The sequence below is a fragment of the Aedes albopictus genome, chromosome 3 (assembly GCF_035046485.1).
Source record: "Aedes albopictus strain Foshan chromosome 3, AalbF5, whole genome shotgun sequence".
NCBI classification, from domain to species: Eukaryota; Metazoa; Arthropoda; class Insecta; order Diptera; family Culicidae; genus Aedes; species Aedes albopictus.
In genome coordinates this window covers 58,595,662-58,614,095 of record NC_085138.1, presented here as the reverse complement: position 1 = coordinate 58,614,095, position 18,434 = coordinate 58,595,662, and the positions used below count along the sequence as shown (strand labels likewise).

Here is an 18,434-nt window from a genome sequence, read left to right as displayed (position 1 = left end):
TAAGGAAAATGATTTATTTCTACCATAATTTGACCAAAATGCAGTGCTTGCAAAGTGAAGCGTTTTCCGCTGGACGAAGCAAAATTTGCTCCTCTTTGACCGACGCTGTTCAACCCAGAGCGGCAGCTATATACCTTCATTGGCTAACATGCTTCAGAAGCAAGTGGGAGCATGAGCAATCAATTTTATTACTGAGAGTGAGAAACGGTGGTTCATACACCCTTAAATGAAACAACACAGCGCACGAGTAACTTTCACGCAGCGAGCAAAAAGACTAAAGAATTTTCACGCAGATTTGTGTAACACCGGATCAGCACATTTTTTGTGTTGATCCGGTGTTACACAAATCTGCGTGAAAATTCTTTTGTCTTTTCGGTCGCTGCGTGAAAGTTACTCGTTGCGCTGTGTACATCGAGTTCTGCGTGTATGCGTGGTGGCTCTCTGAATCTTTCTCTTCGCCGGCGTATACGGCAATGAATATACTTAGTTTTTATCCCGTTATTTCAGTGCAAATAACTTAAACTCAAATCAAATCGATTACAATAGTCACGTACAACATTCCCATACCAACAGAATGATTGTTTTTACAAATTTTGAGCAACAAATAAAACCACTGAATCATTTCCCCATCTTCACACTCACCGCAGCAACAGAGCATGAACGATCACTAGTCAGTTTGCTTCACAAGCGAACCGACCGATGAGGAACAGCAGTCGCAGTTGGTTCGGGTTTTCTTCGCTCCCTTTGCGTATTCGTTCGTAGTGGTTGCGGGCGGATAACTGGTCGTTTTCTTCATATTCACTCAATTTCAAGCGCTGCCAAAATGTGGAGTTTAAATGAGAGCAACCATCTTTTGTGAACGTCATCTGTTGTTCACAATTTTGTTGTTGTTGATTTACATCGTTAAAGAGTGAAAATCAACTATGGCGAATAATTGGTACTATAGTCATAATTGGTACACTTACCCTACCTAAACACATCTGGGAAGCCCTGAAACCCACGGAACAACCCTGAAAACCCTTGAAAATCGTTTTAATCCTCTGGAAATCCCCTGAAACACCTTCAGGGTTGTTACAAGAAGCCTGGAAAAAAATCCGCGCCAAATCCGCGCGAGCAAAATTTGAATCCGCGCCAAATCCGCGCGATTGTGAAAATGAATTCGCGCCAAATCCGTGTAAGTTTCATTTTTCTTTATTACGTATGTACAGTTTCTTACCGATTTTGGCAACATGAGGTGAAATTTATGTTGCCAAATTGGGGTGTTGCCATAATCGGTAATTTTTTTGTGTGGATTTTTTCATCTTTTATACGTCAATTTGGCTTATATTTTAAGTATGGACTATTCACAAGTTATAAAAACGATCCCTGTGTTCATAAATTACGTCATGATTTGTAAAATTGTTGATTTCGGAAAATTTAATGAATTTTGATTTTTTGAAGAAGAGTAAGGCTAAAATATAAATACATTTACGAATACAAGCGATTTTTCGGTAAAAAATTGTTGCCAAAATCGGGAAGGAAATGTTGCCAAAAACGGGTGTTACCAAAATCGGGAGTAGACAAAAACGGGTGTTGCCAAAATCGGTAAGAAACTGTATTGAAAATTAAATTTGAACTCTCTACAATAGTGCATGAAGTAAGGGTGCTTGAAATTGAATGATTAAAGAAATAGCTAGCAAAGAAAACATTGGAGAATTAAAAAAAACTACTAAAATCTATTCATGAAGATATCCCTAAAAACCCTTAAAAATACCTGAATGAAACGGGAAGAATTTCTGAAGTTTTTAAATACAATGCCTGATACAAACCTTTTCGAACAATTCTTAAGATAATGAGCATGAATTCTAGTAGGATATTGTGGGGGTAGTTCTTAGAACTTAACTTTGCGATTTTTTTAAGTAATGTCTGAAGAATCTCAGTGAGACATTCTAGAAAAACAAACTTTAGATAAGTATTCTAAGTAGAATACCTTAAGACCCATCCATGAACTATGTAGACTCTAAGGAGTAGGGAGTGGCCTGGTCAAAGTCTACGCTTTATACTAATGTCGAAAATTTTGTATGGACAAAGTCTATAACGGTGGGTGGGGCGAGGATGGCTCTGGAATGCCCAAAAATTAGTTAACGTAGTTTATGGACAGCGCCTCTAGAAAATACTGAAGAAATGCCAAGAGGAAGAGATAGATGCCTGTGAAAAACAGAAAATACCTTCCTCCGCAGTTATACTACTAAAAAACCCCTACAGCAACTCTGTGGAGGTTCCTGAAAGAAATGTTGCAATTTTTTAAAGATTTACTCACTGGTTCAATTATTTTTTTAGAATTTTTACAATGTTTCTAGTTTTTTGTCCATGAATTTCTTTAAAGATTCGCCAGGGGTTTTCTTCAATTTTTTCGCTATAATTCTCACACAGATTTACATATAATTTCTTTCATGGTGCCTCAACAGATTTTCCTAAAATGATTTAAGGATTTCTACTAGAAATTCTTCTAGAACTATGTGTTGGACCTCTGTGAAAATTCCCTTGTTAAATCTATTCTTGCTGGAACTCTTTTAGTGGCTTCTGATGGATGGATTACTCCAATCTCAGAAACAAATTTGAATGTTTTTATTTGTATTCAAAGGATCAATCGTACCATATCCATAATGCGTAACTCAGCGCATTTGTCCCCTCTGCTCCAATGCCGAGCGCGCTTGTTATGCACTACAGCAAGCGTGCACAACTTGGGAGATAAATACGTTGTTGTACTCGCATGATCATCTTGGAGAAATTGTTGCAGAATTTCTCCAGAGAAATATTTTGTGGAGATTCATCTAATTTTATGAGAGATTCCAGTAATTCAGAAATGCTTCAGATGACAATTCAATTCAAATTCTCATAGTTTTGTCAGATAAACTCGTTCGAGAATTCTCTATAGTAATTTCTTCCGATATTACTACAGGATTTTTTTTATAGAAAATTTTCAAGCATTTCGAAACAATTCATTTGTGATTTTTTAAGGTGAAAGCATTAATCAAAAAAAAAAAAAGATGAAAGTTCATTCACAAAGATCTTAAGTATACACAGATCGAAGAAAGAGTGTAAAATTCTGTGACATATAATGCACATGATAGGAGCGTGGGATATCACAGAAGTTTACATGACATATCATGTAAAAGTCATAAAACATCAGGTAAACTTACATTATATGTCATGACTCTGAGTATTTACATGACATGTAACACAAATTTACATGATATATCATGTAAACCACCATAACATTAAGTTTACATGACTAAAATGAAATTTACATGACGTGCAAATATCATTATTTTTATCTGTGTAGTATCAGAAGAAATCCTTAGATAAATTCTTGGGATGCACTTTGAAGAAGACCCTTGATGATTTCCTGGATTTTGTTATGAAATTTCTCGCAAGTATTCGGAGTAGAGCTCAAAGTTTAGTTCATTCCTGTAAATCTAATACATAGATACGTTTTGTCAAATGATCATTTATAAAGGTGAGAGAATGCTATCTATGCAAAAAAAATTGAAGACGGAATAGCAAAACCAATTCCGCGCCAAATCCGCGCGAGGGCCCAATTCTAGTGGCAAATCCGCGCCAAATCCGCGAAAATCGCGAAAATCGAAAATCGCGAAATCCGCGAAATTCGCAAAATCCGCGCTGTTGTAACAACCCTGCACCTTGGAACACTCTTGAATCCCCCAGAAACAACTCATTGCACTCCTGAAACGACTAAAATCACTTGGACTCTGGAACCCCTTGAAAGTCCTTGAACGCCCCTGAAATGCCCTAGAACACCCCTGAAATTCTATGAAATGCTCTGAAACCCCCTGAAACGCACTTGAAGCTCAGGGTCATCAGGCAGAAAGTCATTAGGCCGTAGGCCATTAGGCAGAAGGTCATTAGGCCGAATGGTCATTTGGCCGATTCGTCACTAGGCGGAATGGTCATTAGGCCGAATTGTAGTCAGGATGAATTGCAATTCAGCAGGAAACTGGAAACGGATCTGTTGATTTTATCTTTTTCAACAATTATTGCCAAAAACTATTTTAACAATGCAACTAGAAAGAATACCCTATGTTTAAAAGAAGGAAAAAATTGTAATTTAAATATCAGCAGTTTCAGCGCCAAAAACTATTTTGACAATTTCACTGTTGTAAATACAAAAATAAACTTTTGCCGTGATCAAAGACCCCATTAGTTAGAGCATAAAAGTGCATGTAAAATTCTGCTATTCTGCTATTATCAACGCATCACCTGGCATTTGTCGATCTGCGTTGTCTTTTCACTGACGTTTATGGGCTTGCCGGACCAAGTCATGTAGTGACTAGACAACGGACTAGTACGCAACACCCCGTGGCACAGCCGAAAACATTTACTGACAGCTGCGGTGGGAAATCGAACCCGCGCTCCTCAGCACGATGCGACTAAGTGCTTGGTGACACTAGCCGCAAGACCACGAAGCCATATAAACAAAAAAAAATAACAATATAGCGAAGACTACTTTATCAAGAAGACATGCAACTCTGTTGTTTTCCCATACTAACGGCATGCGTCAGCGACGGCACCGCCTCCTGTTAAGCTAAAGTGGTATCATTGTATAAAAGTGTAAGAGTGTATTGGTGCGAGTATGAAGATTTACACATACTGTCATAAATGCTTCCATCTTCATCCGTGGTGGCGCTGCTAACAGTGACTCCCGATTCTGAGCAGTGCTGCAAGTCTTCTAATATAGGTTACTTTACATTTTCCCATACATTAGCACGGTGACATGGAAAGCTAAGACAATAGCACCATCTGTTATCGAAAAAGGTCAAGAGTTGTATTTTGATCATTTCCCATTTAGCGTTTATTTTGACGTTTCTCGAAACTAGCGTTAGGGATGTCAAAGTTATTCAATTGCACTTTGACATCCCTAACGCTTGATGAAAAAAATAGCATGATCAAAAACTATTTCTGGCAAGATAATTTATAAAGATACAATACAATCATACCTTGATATAACGTAACCTCCATATAATGTACCTATTTCCTCGATAAAACGGAACTTTTTTTTGGCTCCAACATTTGGTTATTAAAATAATAAGCATGTTTTTATACTAATATGTATGACATTACATCACAAGCCTAAAACCAAGCCTGCTACTCATCCTAGTGTTTTATGACTACTTTTGTAGTTTTATGAGAGTTTAAGTGTCAAAATAGTTTTTTTCGCATTTGTTTATTGGTAGGCAGATACATGCTCAGAGTAATCTAAGAAATTTCCATTAACAATATTATAAAAATCCTGTACCGATTCGGGAAAACAGGCTCCTTTATTTAATAAAGCGTTAACTTGGAGGCAAAACATGTTTCTGCTAAAAATGCAGACAGACAATTGTTTATTGTTTATTTCATGCAATACCGTGTTTGTTCCGTCCTTAGTTGCATTTTTGGCTACCGAAACCAATAATTCCTGAATAAATCTCTCCTAGAGGAAACCCCGGAGGAATTCTAGAAGAATCTCATTAGAAATCCCCGGTAAACTCCCCGCAAAATTTCCAAAATGAACCTGTAATAGACTTCAAGGATTAGAATGCGTCTTCGCAGGCTGTCTCCAGTTAGCCTAGTCCATAACGATTTAGGCTATGAATCGCCAAACCGGAGACGGCGGGTTCGATTTCTGTTCCAGTAAGGAAAATTTTCTCAGATTCCTGGACATAATGTATCATCGTGCTTGCCACGTATATTCAAATTCATGTAATGTCAGGCAAAGAAAGCCCTCTAAAACTGTGGAAATCCTTAAAGAACACTATGTTGAAGAGAAGCAGGCCAAGTTCCAATGCAAATGTTGGGCTACAAATAAGAAGATGCTAAGGAATACCTAGACAAAATCCTGAATGAACAACATGGGAAATTTCTGTAGAGGTGGCAGGAAGTGTTCTGGTAGGCATTTCTGGAGAAATGTTAGCAGACTTAGCAAGAGAAATCCCAGTGGAAGATTCTGTAGGGTTCACAGTAGAAATTCAATGCAGAAAAAAGTTAGTAAGGATTCATGAAGAAATCCTTGGAGAAATTTCTGGAAAAATGGGAACATTTGGATTAATTCTAGGCACACTTCCTGAAGGAATTCAAGTAAGAATTTCTGGAGAAGTACTATAAGGTATTCCTGGAGGAATCTTAAAGGGAGTTTCTTCAGGGATCCATTGAATCCATCTATCAGAATTCTTCTAATAAATCACCGGAAGCGTTCCTAGAAGAATCTTTTAAAAACCCGAACGAATACTTGGAGAACTCCCTAAAGAAATCACAAATGAAGTTTCTGGAGGAATTCCTGGGGGAATTCCGGCAAAAAAGTACTGTATGATGCCAGCAGGAATTCCACGAGAAATCGTAGATGGAATGGGGCACGTTCGGTGTAGTACTAGATTTGTAGTAATGAGCTGAATTTTAGTATGGTGAGAAGGTTAATTCTCCGTTTCTGCAATGAAATGGTGCAAAAAGCGTGGGTATTATGATTCCTTGCCTAATTTGATACTGTTTGAGCAAAACTTTGGATAACTATGTTGTTTATGTTGCAAGAAATAGAGAAAACAACAACACTGTTGTCCAAAGTTTTGCTCAAACAGCATCAAATTAGGCAAGGAATCATAATACCCTCACTTTTTGCACCATTTCATTGCAGAAACGGAGAATTGACCTTCTCACCATACTAAAATTCAGCTCATTACTACAAATCTAGTACTTCACCGATCTGTCCTATTCTAGCAAAATCTCTGAAAGAGTTTCTAAAGGAATGTTTGAAGAAATCACTAGATGTATTAAGAGGAATTCCTTGAGAAATCTTATCAGAAACTCTTGGAGCGGTCACAGTAGGCATTCCTAGAAGAATCATTGTACAATTAACTTAAAGAATTTCAGTAAAAAAATCATTTTCCCTTCAAAACATTTTTGATCCACAAATCACGAAACATTTTTTTTTTGCTTTGATTTAACGTAACGAAAATAAAAATGCAGTTACGTTATATCGGGGTATGCCTGTATCAAAACCCAAGTCATTACTGCCTCACACCAGTGCACCGAATAAAAGATTAGGAATACTATCCCAGCTTTCCTGGTTTCAAGATCCATCTCGGCAACGCCAAAACTGAGATCTATCACTGTTAATAAGGTGTGAAATGTAATAAGGACCAAAGCTTTTCCTTTAATTAGGGTATTGGTTCCCTTATTAAGCATGTGGCTCCCATTCTCATCCTATGAAAAACAAAGGATTGAAGCGTTGTTTCTTTTGTTTCATATTTTTGCATTTTTTGTTAGAAGTGAGCACGCATGAAAACAAAAAGAACGAAATCAATCGGTGCCGTAATCGCTTGTTTTCGAATAGGATGAATATGGGAGTATGAGATTACTGATGGCACACATACCCTACTAAAATATGTTGTTACATAATTGAAAATAGTTAAGACTAGGGTTCGGTTTGGCAGATCTTTTACCGTAACGCAACCCGAAATAGTAGTTTACGCAACAAGGTGCAGAATGAAGATTTTTACAGCACGAGTCGTACATTTATCCAACGAGGCTTGCCGAGTTAGATAATTAGGACGAGTGCTGTAAAAATCGAGTTCTGCACCGAGTTGCGTACAACGTTTTTTGCAACTTCATAAATTACCACTTGAGGATAGTTTTTTCCATCAGACTGCACACTGCTGTTCATAGCCATGATTAAGGAAGTCTGATCATAGCAGGTTATACTGTGGAGTTGCCACAATTTTTCAAACCTGCGTCCAGAAAGCATCAATTAGTTGATCAAAACTGAAAACAGTGCTGTAATGGTTCATTACGCAACGCAAATCAGTGCTGTAATGAACCATTACAGCACTGTTAATTTAGTGTGGGAAAGTAGGCCTTTTCCTGTCAGATTTGCGGGAGGTAAAATGGCCTATTACGATGAGAAGTTGCAAAAAGGTGATTTACGTTACGGACTCCATTAACGATCGTGTATCACTGAAACCTCCTCAACTATTCATCCATCAGCACGGGTCGCATGCCACCTTGATTAGGAGTTCCCTGTTTGGTGGGCTTTTATTCCCGGAACAGGAGATCCGTAGTGGTATACTAAGCCGGCAGCTATAGGGCAAAAAAATGTTGGAATTCTACTATAAATATACCAGGACTGCTTCAGATGATTTTGAAAGCTCCCTGAAAATCCTCCAAGTGATAGTTTAAGGTCAAATAGGAAAGCATCCAGGTGTATTTTTGACTCACATTTTTAGAAGCACGGAACTCGTCGTCATTAACAGAAAGCATAAAAATGAAAATGCTTGAATGTTTACCACGAGTTAACAAGGAATAAGTAGCATTGTCAACTCTGTGTATTTTTGGATGACGAGATCCATGCTTTCGATAATGCTAGACCAACATATGAAAAGAGTGGGGCAACCATTGCACGCGGCTAATTCCGTTTTCTTTCATATTAATTATATAGTTTTTTTTATGAATTCAAACGTTCAAATGTTTACCGCTTTGGTTATATGGGCGTTCCTTGTCATCTTGGTTCAAATTGAAATCCCCGAAACTGAGTGAACGGGTGATCAAAAACAACTGATAAAACTTTCCCAAGTAGTGTTTTGCCCAGCAAATTCGAAATCTTCGGAACACGTGCGCGTTAATTTCAATTACAGATGCGGAGTAAGTACACACAGCACACATCACCCATTTATGCATATCATTTCCAAAGCACTGGAACTGGAATCGTCATCAGCCACCACGCGACTGCCGGCTGATTCAGATACGCACACCAATAAGATTACGCGAAAAAACATTGAAATATCTCCCCATTATACTACTATAGCAAGCGAAACAAAGCAACAACGGACAGATTGCACGGAAAGAGAAACCCACCCGACACGGCGATGATAGGGAAGCCTAATGGCATGGTCTTCTAGCTATGGTAAGTAATGCGGAATGCGAAAACCACATGATGGTGAGATATACGTATGTTAACTAGTAGGTACTAAGTTGAATGTAAACGAATAGGAAAATTTTACGATCCGCCAGGGTGGTTCATGTTGCCACAAACATTCGCCGGTACGCAGTACTACATAACGTAGGGCCTCAATATGTGGTTTGACCTAAACGTATCCGTAGGAACAAACTGTAGCAGTCAGTGTCTGTTATCATATCCGTCATGCACCTTTAGCGGAGCTACACGCGGCCTAGAGGAATTGTTGCCCTGCTCGGTGCTCGGTCTAGTCCAGTTCAAACCGTGCAAAAAAATCGAAGTGGCAAAGGCAACTTGGGAAAAATACGTCACGGTGTGGTGGCGTTTGCGTTAATTTGCGTTGCCGAGAAGGTGTACATATCTGGGAAGGCTATAAAAACAGTTTCAAATTCAATTAGCACACTTGAGTCATTACCGCCAGTACAGTGTGCACTTACTTATTGCCAAGTAATTTACGGTTGTCATTGCGATACTGTGCATATCTAGATGAGGCGAACCATAACAGGCGGAGAGGGCAATTAGAAATGACTTGTTGCGAGATAGATGAAGTCAATGTTGTAAGTTATATGTCAAAGAGAATCTTGAATAGTGAGGTACCAAGGAGCATTGGGTTCTATTTTAGGCTAATCAACTTCAATTTTTGTACACCGTGAGATACATACAGTGCATAGTTCTTTACCATAGCGGGTCAAGAACAACAGAACTCCCTGAAGTTTCAGGTTTCTGAAATCAGTTTCACTCAATAAGTGTTTTCCGATTAGGTACTCGGAAACGCAGTTGCACGAAAACTGGACAGATACATATCAAATGATACGAAGTTCTATAATTGCATTCGCAGCCAAGCTTACTGAATATTCGCCATGTGATAGCTGAGTCGGCAGTGTGGCCAGTCAATACTTAGACCAGCATGCTGCAATTCTTTTTAGACAGGTTCATTAGATACTTCGCCACTCCTAGAGATGGCTAAGTACAATACCATTTTGTTTGACGGTATGACTCCAAACTATTCCAGTATTGTTTGTGCTGAGTGGCAGCCCAGGTGCCAATCTGAAGCTTTACCCAACACTTCGATACCGGAATAGCTGGCTCAGAACCAATGAAGTCATGTGATGCTCCAGTGCGAGCTAACTCATCAGTAAATTCATTTCCAGCGATGGAAGTGTGGCCATGTACCCATTCAGGTGAGTGCAGATTGCACTCCGCACATAAGAACAAAGATTTCAGTCTAAAAAAAACGGTGCAGTGTCTACCAAGTGAGTAAGACTGATGCAGCCTTTGCTCACGAGAGCGGACACTAGCACCAGTTCGACCTTCAGGTTACGATGCCGTCTGTCTTTGTCCCAATTTACCAAAAGTGGAAACAACGAGATGAGTGTTGATCTGCGGTTCACAGGAGTTTCCTCTAGTAGACCGAGTACCCATAGGCGGTAAGTGCAAGAAAGTACAGTCACGATTCGTTCGTAGAGAGCTCGTTAGATGGGCTGTCTCGATGGTTGAATGTTCACTGGTTGGGGCAAGACCCAACTAAAAAGCACTGTCAATGTCAAAATAGATGTCAAAACGAGTTTGACGTCTGACCGCCGTCGCATCACAGCTCCTGTATACAGATCGTTTGCGCAAGTATGTGAGTGTTCCATGACATATTTCTTGTCACTTGCGTGTGTCTAGAGCATTTTGTCAGTTGTCAGTTGCCCCAACGAACGAACACGATTCGCTAATCGGGGCGCAGTCGTGACCCAACCAGCGAATCCGGACTGTACTTCTTGTTTGAGATGAATGTGTAGTGTAGGGTAACCTCAAAAAGAACTTCAAGCGCTGCCGAGGGAGTTGAAGAGAACGCCTCTAGACATCGCTATTAAGGCGAAACTGGAAGCATTTTATCATTTTTTCGGTTGATTTTTTATTAAATAACGAAGCAATATTTTCAAAATCGGTTTTCGTGCACATGTAGAGGTATGGATCAAGGTATCTTCTGAATTTTTTTGAGGTGGAAAATGTTTTCCATTTTTTCAGAAACCATTTTTTTGTGAAATTTTGTTCAAAAATGGTTTCTGCAAAAACGAAAAACATTTTCCTCTACAAAAAAAATCAGAAGATACCTTGATCCATACTCTACATGTGCACGAAAACCGATTTTGAAAATATTGCTTCGTCATTTAATAAAAAATCAAAAACCAAAAAGTGAGGAAATGCTTCCAGTTTCGCCTTAAGCACATTTTTTGGAGATGACCTCATTTTGATTGGATTGTTCTCCCTTCGACTTTTTGCCACCACACAAGACATCTATATGCCAATATTGGTCGAACAACAGTTGTGTTAATCCATTTGACATACTTGGGTTTTAGACCCCAAGTTGTATCAAAGGTTCGCCGGCATTACCCGAAGGCCATACAAGCTTTCTTGATTCTGAACTCAATTTGAGATATCCAGGAAAGCTTGGAATCAAGAATAACTCCAACGTACTTTACCTGTTCAGTCACATTGATTTCAGGATCAAAGAGTCGTAAAGGTCGAACACCATTACGGTTTCGCCTTTCTGGAAGAGAACAATAAATTTTTTATTCGGATTAACCGAAAGGCCAAATTGGTGACACCAACCCTCAACTACCTGATGCAAAGCGCCATCAGGTCGAAAAGGGTGCTGATGCACATACCAACTAGCAATGTTAGATAGTCATCGGCAAAACCATAAGTAAAGAAACCGCTATTATTGACTTGCCACAATAGTGTATCTGCTACGAGATTCCACAAAAGTGGTGACAAGACTCCCCTTTGGGGGCATCCACAAACACTCAATTTCATAATCGCTGCTTGACGCAATGTCGAGAAGAGATGTCGGTTTTTGAGCATTTGGTGAATTCAATTGGAAATCATTGGAGATATACTATGACCCCGTGCGGCTTTCAATATGGCATCGAAAGGCACTCTCGATATCTAAGAAATCACCCAAGCAGGATTGCTTTTGAGTGTTATTTTCTCGATATCGTAAACAACATTGTGTAAAAAAATACTCACAGTGGACTTACCAGATTGGTAAGAAAGTTGGTTCACATGAAGAGGCACGTTAGCCAGATGAACATCACGGATGTGATGATCGACAATGCGTTCTAAGCATTTCAGAAAAAAAGTGGTCAAAATAATAGACCTGACACTCTTTGTTTCTTCACACGACTTTCGGAAGAAAACTTTACAGTAATATCCCACCAAGCTTTGGGAATATACTCAGTAGCAAAACTGCAAACAAGTAGTTTTTCAAATCATGTTTGAAATAATCAAATCTCTTCTGAGGCAAAATAGGATATATCCCATCTGCTCCAGGAGATTTGAAAGGAGCAAAGCTATTTGGTCCCCACTCAATCGATTCTATAGTTATGATACTCCGAGACGAAGCTGAAGAGTCATAACTACAAGAAAAGACATCAGGTTCATCCGAAGATGTAATATTCACACATCCGGGAAAGTGTGTGCTGAATAAGGCGCTGTCCACAAACTACGTAGACTCATTTTGGGCCATCTCAGACCCCCCCTCCCCCTCCGTAGACTTTTGTTCATACAAAATTTTCGAAATTTGTATGGAGCGTAGACTTTGGCCAGACCCCCCCGTCCCCCCCTAAGAGTCTACGTAGTTTATGGACAGGCCCTAAGCATTCCAGGACCAGGACTTCCTCATCAGAGGAAGTGAAATCGCCATTTATCAAACGAAGTTCGTTCACTCGGAAATCCTTAGATTTCGCAAATAGTTTGTTCAATCGACTGACTTCACTGAAAGTGGAAACATTTGTGCAAACGTTTTTCCAGCAGGATCGTTCAGCATACCGGAGAGCTTTCTTGTAAGCCTTGCGAGCCGGCTTAAAAGCCTCCGAACCAACCAAACGACGTCTATTCCAACTCTTTCTACATTGTTTATTGAGCTTGGCCAGATCGGAGTTCCACCAAGAAGTTGCTCTTGTGGTCTTCACAGACTGTAGACGGCAAGCTTCTTCAAACGCTTCCATGATGAAGAACGTTGTGGTTCCTCCAAAATTTCTAAATCTCAGAATATGTTGCATGCTCAAAAATTCCTTCATAAATTTCTACAGAAATTCTTTAGTTATTCCTTTAGAATTTCTTTGAAAGATTCCTTAGAGACGAACCAGCCAAGGGCTGAAAGTTTTAATAAAGACAAATCAATCAATCAATTGAAAGATTCCTTCACAAATTTATCGGAAGATTCATTTAGTAGATGTACCGTCGATGGGGGTGACAATGGGTCTGGGGGGTGAGATTGGGTCAAAACGGAGAAACATAAAAATTGAAATAGCTGATCTACTATCGCTAATTTATATTGAAAACTTTATATTATTTCAAAGAGGAGATGTGTTTACACGTCATGATGCAGAATAAGATGTTTGGCAATAATCGTTTTTTGTTAAATTTGTGGCTAAACTTATACGATGAAATTACTAGTGAATCACTCTGAAAAAAATTCTCCTTCGTAATGTTTCACACAAGTACCTAACCATAAATTTTCCTATAAGTGATTAGCTGTAGGTATTACCTGGTTGATGCAACGAAAAAAGCGGGCTGTCATTGTTTTTTCTATTCAAAAAATCAATATTTTCAACATTATGTCTAAATATTAAGAATGGGGGTGAGATTGGGTTAGGCAAGTTATCGAGTGCACACAACTTTAACTCAAAATTTAACTTGTTATCCAGTCCCCATTTGAAGTTAGAGTGGTGCCATGTTTACCGTATCTTCATAAAGCACGCTTTGATTTCGAAAATATGTCGAAGAAGTGTCAAGCGAGTGTGTTCATACATTTAGAGCCTAAAATCATTTATAACAATAAACCCATTCGTTTGGACAGTTCCTCTAAGTATCAGCTAATCTTTAGTGTACTGCAATATCGTAAGCTCACAAAACAGACTTAATAGCGTTCATCTTCTCAACTCATTTTTAAAATTTTAGGGAAATATCGTGAAACTACCAGACGGTAGCGGAATCCAGGAAATGCCGAGGCTATAAAACCGGTAACACAGCACAATGTCGGAAAGCGAACGAACGTCGAATTGCGGCATACGAGATTGCTTATTGAGTATTTAAATTGAAATTTATGAATTAAGAGTGACATATACTGCCCCTATTCGCATAACAGTCCTATGGGACTGTTGTGCGAATGGGGGCAGTATAAGGGCCATTCATAAAATAGATGAAATTACTAAAGAAAGAAGTCTACCGTTGTGCTAGGACTCATACAAAATTGATTGAAAAATCCGTTTAAATGTTATTACGGGAGAGGATATAATAATGTGAAATGTTGTGTAACGTAATATTTGAACAACCCTCTATCTTGAGATGGAGTGATTTGCTTTGGCAATATAGAGGCCAATAATCATGTACATACATGAGAGTTTATAACGTAGGGCTTGGTTAAACATTTCTTATGCAGTATACTAAACATATCTGTTTTTTTATCAATCTTTCAATGCGCCTCTCCTTCCTTGTTATCCCCCCTCCTCTCATGGAGGTTGAAACTTTAAATGAGGATGATTATGGTGGCTAAAAATATCGATACAGCATACAAACGTTATTTTATCAAATTTCAACCATTTTTCCGGTTGTATTAGCCATTTGGGGTGGATTAATCATCTTTTAAAATTACATAAGTTTTTTTTCGTCATGGTTACATGGTATTTTAAGTAGGTTTACTAGATATGATCAATAAAATTAACTTATATACTTAGATAGACGATTTCGAATACTTTGACCCATTCTCACCCCCTCTAAGGGGTGAGATTGGGTCAAATTTCAATCATTTGTAGCTTAGTAAGCAATTCATATAATGTGATACTTTCTTGCTAAACTATCGTTACCACATAGGAGAGTATGCATACCAAATAAAAAGTTATTCTGACTTCAATTGCATTTGTTATTTAACAAACAATCTTTGAGTATCCTTTTTTGACCCATTCTCACCCCCAACGACGGTAGCAGATAGTTTTCCTTGTATATCTTTTTTAGAAACCTTTTTTTAGAAATTTCTTCCTCAATGATTCCTTTATAAAATATCCCAGGGAATCGAGAATTTCTAAAAGAAATGCTTTCTGAGATTTCTGCTCAGGAATTCTTCATGGGATTCCTTAGAAAATACATAGCTTTCTTTAGATTATTTTAGTAAACAAATCGTGGCCAAGTCCTTGCAAGCAATTTTATTACAAATCCTCAATTAGAACGAGTCCTGGATAGCTTCCAATCAATGAGACGATGTATGAATTCCTTTAAAAATCCTCCAGAAATTACCTCAAGAAAGTCTTCCACGGATTTGTTTGCGTGTTATTTAAGAACTAGTTCTATCGATTGCATCAGAAATTCCTCAAAAATTTGATTTTGATCCTAAAAAAATATCTCCAATTATTCTTGGAAAACGTCTCCAGGGATTCATTCAGTATTCTTACAAAGATTTGTTTTATATTTTTTTCCAGAGTTTTCTTCTGAAAATCTATCTTAAAGAGGCCCACCAACGATTTGTAAAAATACCCACAGGAATGAGTCCAGGATTATTTTAAGGAATTCATCCAGTAAATCCAGCAGAAATTTCTTCTGGAGTTCATAGAATTTTTTTTCAGGATTTCCTTTTAGATACTCATCCATGTATTTTCCCAGATTTTTCTCCATCATTTCTATTAATAATAACTATGAATTTCCTCACTGATTCTTAAAGGAATTTATTCAGATAAATTTCCAAGGAATTTCTATAAGAATTCCTGTTGAAATATCTTAAGAGTTTTTGTTCTAGGGATCTTTACAGAAGCATATCTAATCATTTCTACCCGAATTCCTTCAGAAATACGTTCACAAATGGCTCCAGGAATACTTTCAGAAAATCCTCAAAGAATTTTATACGAGAATTTTCTTAAAAATCCATATAGGGTAAATTACCTATTCTCGGCCGTTTTGTTCTCTTCGTCTTTGGGGTTTTTTTTTAACCTATTGAACTCAAAGTTGGTCTCAAATCGTTCCCAACTAAGCTGAATTATATGGCCAAGTTTCAGGCAATTTGGCTGACAAAAACCCCCCATGACGAAGAGAACAAACCTGCCGATAATACCCATTGTCACCCTACTTTTCTTAGGAATCCGACCAAAGCTTTTCCGAAGTGTTTTTTTTTTAGAAAGTTCTTTGGAAATTCCTCCAAGAATATCCCTGGAATTTCTTCAAATATTCCTCTAGAGCTTCATTCAAGAGTACTACGGGGATTCTTTCAGAAATTCGTGGTCGGATTGCGTCTGCAATTCCTTCAAAAATATCTCCAGACTTCTTCAGAATTTTCTCTTAGAAACGGGTACGCTGTCTTTTAATAATGAAACGATACTTTTAACTGCCCAACGTTTCGACAAGGTTTCAGTGTCTTCTTCAGGGGAACTGGAATTTACTGTACATGTACAAATTTGGACCTTTACGTAATTTTGTCAAAGTAACTTAAGTAAGTTAATTCCAGTTCCCCTGAAGAAGACACTAACCCCGTGTCGAAACGTTTTTTTTTTTTTTTTTTTTTTTTTGAAAGGTTCCTAGCGGCACGCCGACGGACGTAGAAACCTCTCCCATGTGCGCACAATCGTCTCGCGTTTGCGCGGACAACGACAGTTCACTAGGCCTTTGGATAGGACAGAGAACGTAATCCTTCAGAAGCAGTTCACCAGCCGTGCACGGAACATGTCGTCCAGTAAGACACTGTTGCGTACTGACTCAGAAGGTTACGGTAGAAGGTGTGAAAGTTTCGGTTTTGTCATATGGTCGATTTCGTATTTGTTTGTTTTTTGTCATGTCAAGGCTTAAAGAATGTTATTGTTCAAATTTATGTTGTGCCCTATAATTCAGTAATCTTTGGTGTGCCTATGATCTGTTAGATGGTCGATGTGTTCGTTATGTCCATTCTTGTTGATCCTCATTTTAGTATTGTTTTTATTATCTTTGAAAGTTGTTTTTCGTCCACATCCCTAGCACTATCAGCATCTGTCCAAATAAGTCCAAATAAAAAAAACCTTTAATATGCTCAGTTGAAAAATGCAAACATATCTAATTTGTCATAAATAGTATGCGTTAGTCAAAGTCGAAGTAGTCAGTTTTTGTCGATTTCGTCTTGATCACACGTTAGCTTCGAATCTATAAGCATGCACTATTAAATGCTGCACTTCCCACTATTAGTTTCTTAGTTATTATAAATTGATATTGCAAGAAAATATTATTAAGCATTAGGCATTCGAAACATATTAGGGTTTACTCACAAAACTATCAGATAGAAAAATAATGATAGAGAAAATTAAATCACGAAAGCATATCAAATGTTGAGAACCATGTATTAGCAAATGGATACTACTAATTATTTCATATGTGAATTGAATTTGTATTTGTTAAAATTAACCGAATAGTGGGAAGCCCAGGCAACAGTTTAAAGTCTGCCGACTCAAAAAAGATTCCGAGATTCGTCACAAAACACAAATATTTTCATTATGATTCACAACGACTCTCGAAACCTTCCCAGCCTCAATCGACCGGAACTGTTTCCTGGGTATAGAAACTACTGGGCCCTAGCAGGTTCCTCCTGTTTATCGAGCATTTCTGATAAATCAGCCATACTCCATCTGTAGCAGCCGGTTCGCAATGAACCGTTGGAGGCGCATTAAAGTGTTAAAGGTGATATTTTCATTACAAGAATTTAAATTAACATCCATCACTTAAATACCGTCGAACCCTGTGATCTTGGCCAGGGCCTCTCAAAATCAAAGAAATTCGAAAAATATCAACGCAGTTTATCTTATTTAGGCAAATTCGAACTCAGGACTGATGGGCGCTAGAGCTTTCACCATTTACGGCAACCGCGAGAGTCCGATTTGAAAGGAACGATCATACAATCTTGACCAGATAGAGTTGGAGACTCGAACGGAAGAGCTTATACACGACAGTATCTTGCCACACGGAGTCGTAGGATTTTTCCAAGTCCCGTGTCCAAGTTCCCGTGTCGAAACGTTGGGTAGTTAATCAACATAATTGCATTACTTAAAGACTGCATAGCCATTTATAAGAGTAAGTTGGAACCGTACAGTCGAGCCTCCAATAGCATACACTGAAGTTTTTTTTACGCGGTCCGTCCTAAAAAAACAGCGTTATTTCAAAACCATCGTAAAAAAATCCGCGTTTTTTTTTCAAAAACACGCGTATAATAGTCGGGACCACATCTATCGTGACTTGACTTTTTTACGACGTTTTTTGAAATAACGCGGTTTTTTACGACGGTTTTGGAAATAAGGCGGTTTTTTTTACGTTTTTTTTTTAAATAACGCTGTTTTTATACGCGGTATCATTACCGTCGTAAAAAAAACTTCAGTGTACTGAGGAAATTCTTTCAGAGCCCTTCTTAGAAATTCTTATACGATGGAGTAGAATACAAAAATCTCAGAAAGCAGACATA

The 18,434-nt window shown here is 38.3% G+C and overlaps 1 protein-coding gene and 1 long non-coding RNA gene across 6 annotated transcripts in view; both read right to left on the bottom strand.

Annotated features, from left to right (window-relative positions):
• LOC109416234 (uncharacterized) overlaps nucleotides 1-18,434 on the bottom strand; it is a 58,349-nt gene that overhangs the window by 12,198 nt on the left and 27,717 nt on the right. The gene's annotated exons all lie outside the window — the stretch shown is intronic.
• Nucleotides 537-7,663, bottom strand: LOC134290454 (uncharacterized). Its single transcript, XR_009998884.1, has 2 exons — nucleotides 3,684-7,663; nucleotides 537-1,060 (listed from the first exon to the last, which is right to left on the bottom strand). It is a non-coding gene; the product is annotated as an uncharacterized LOC134290454 (long non-coding RNA).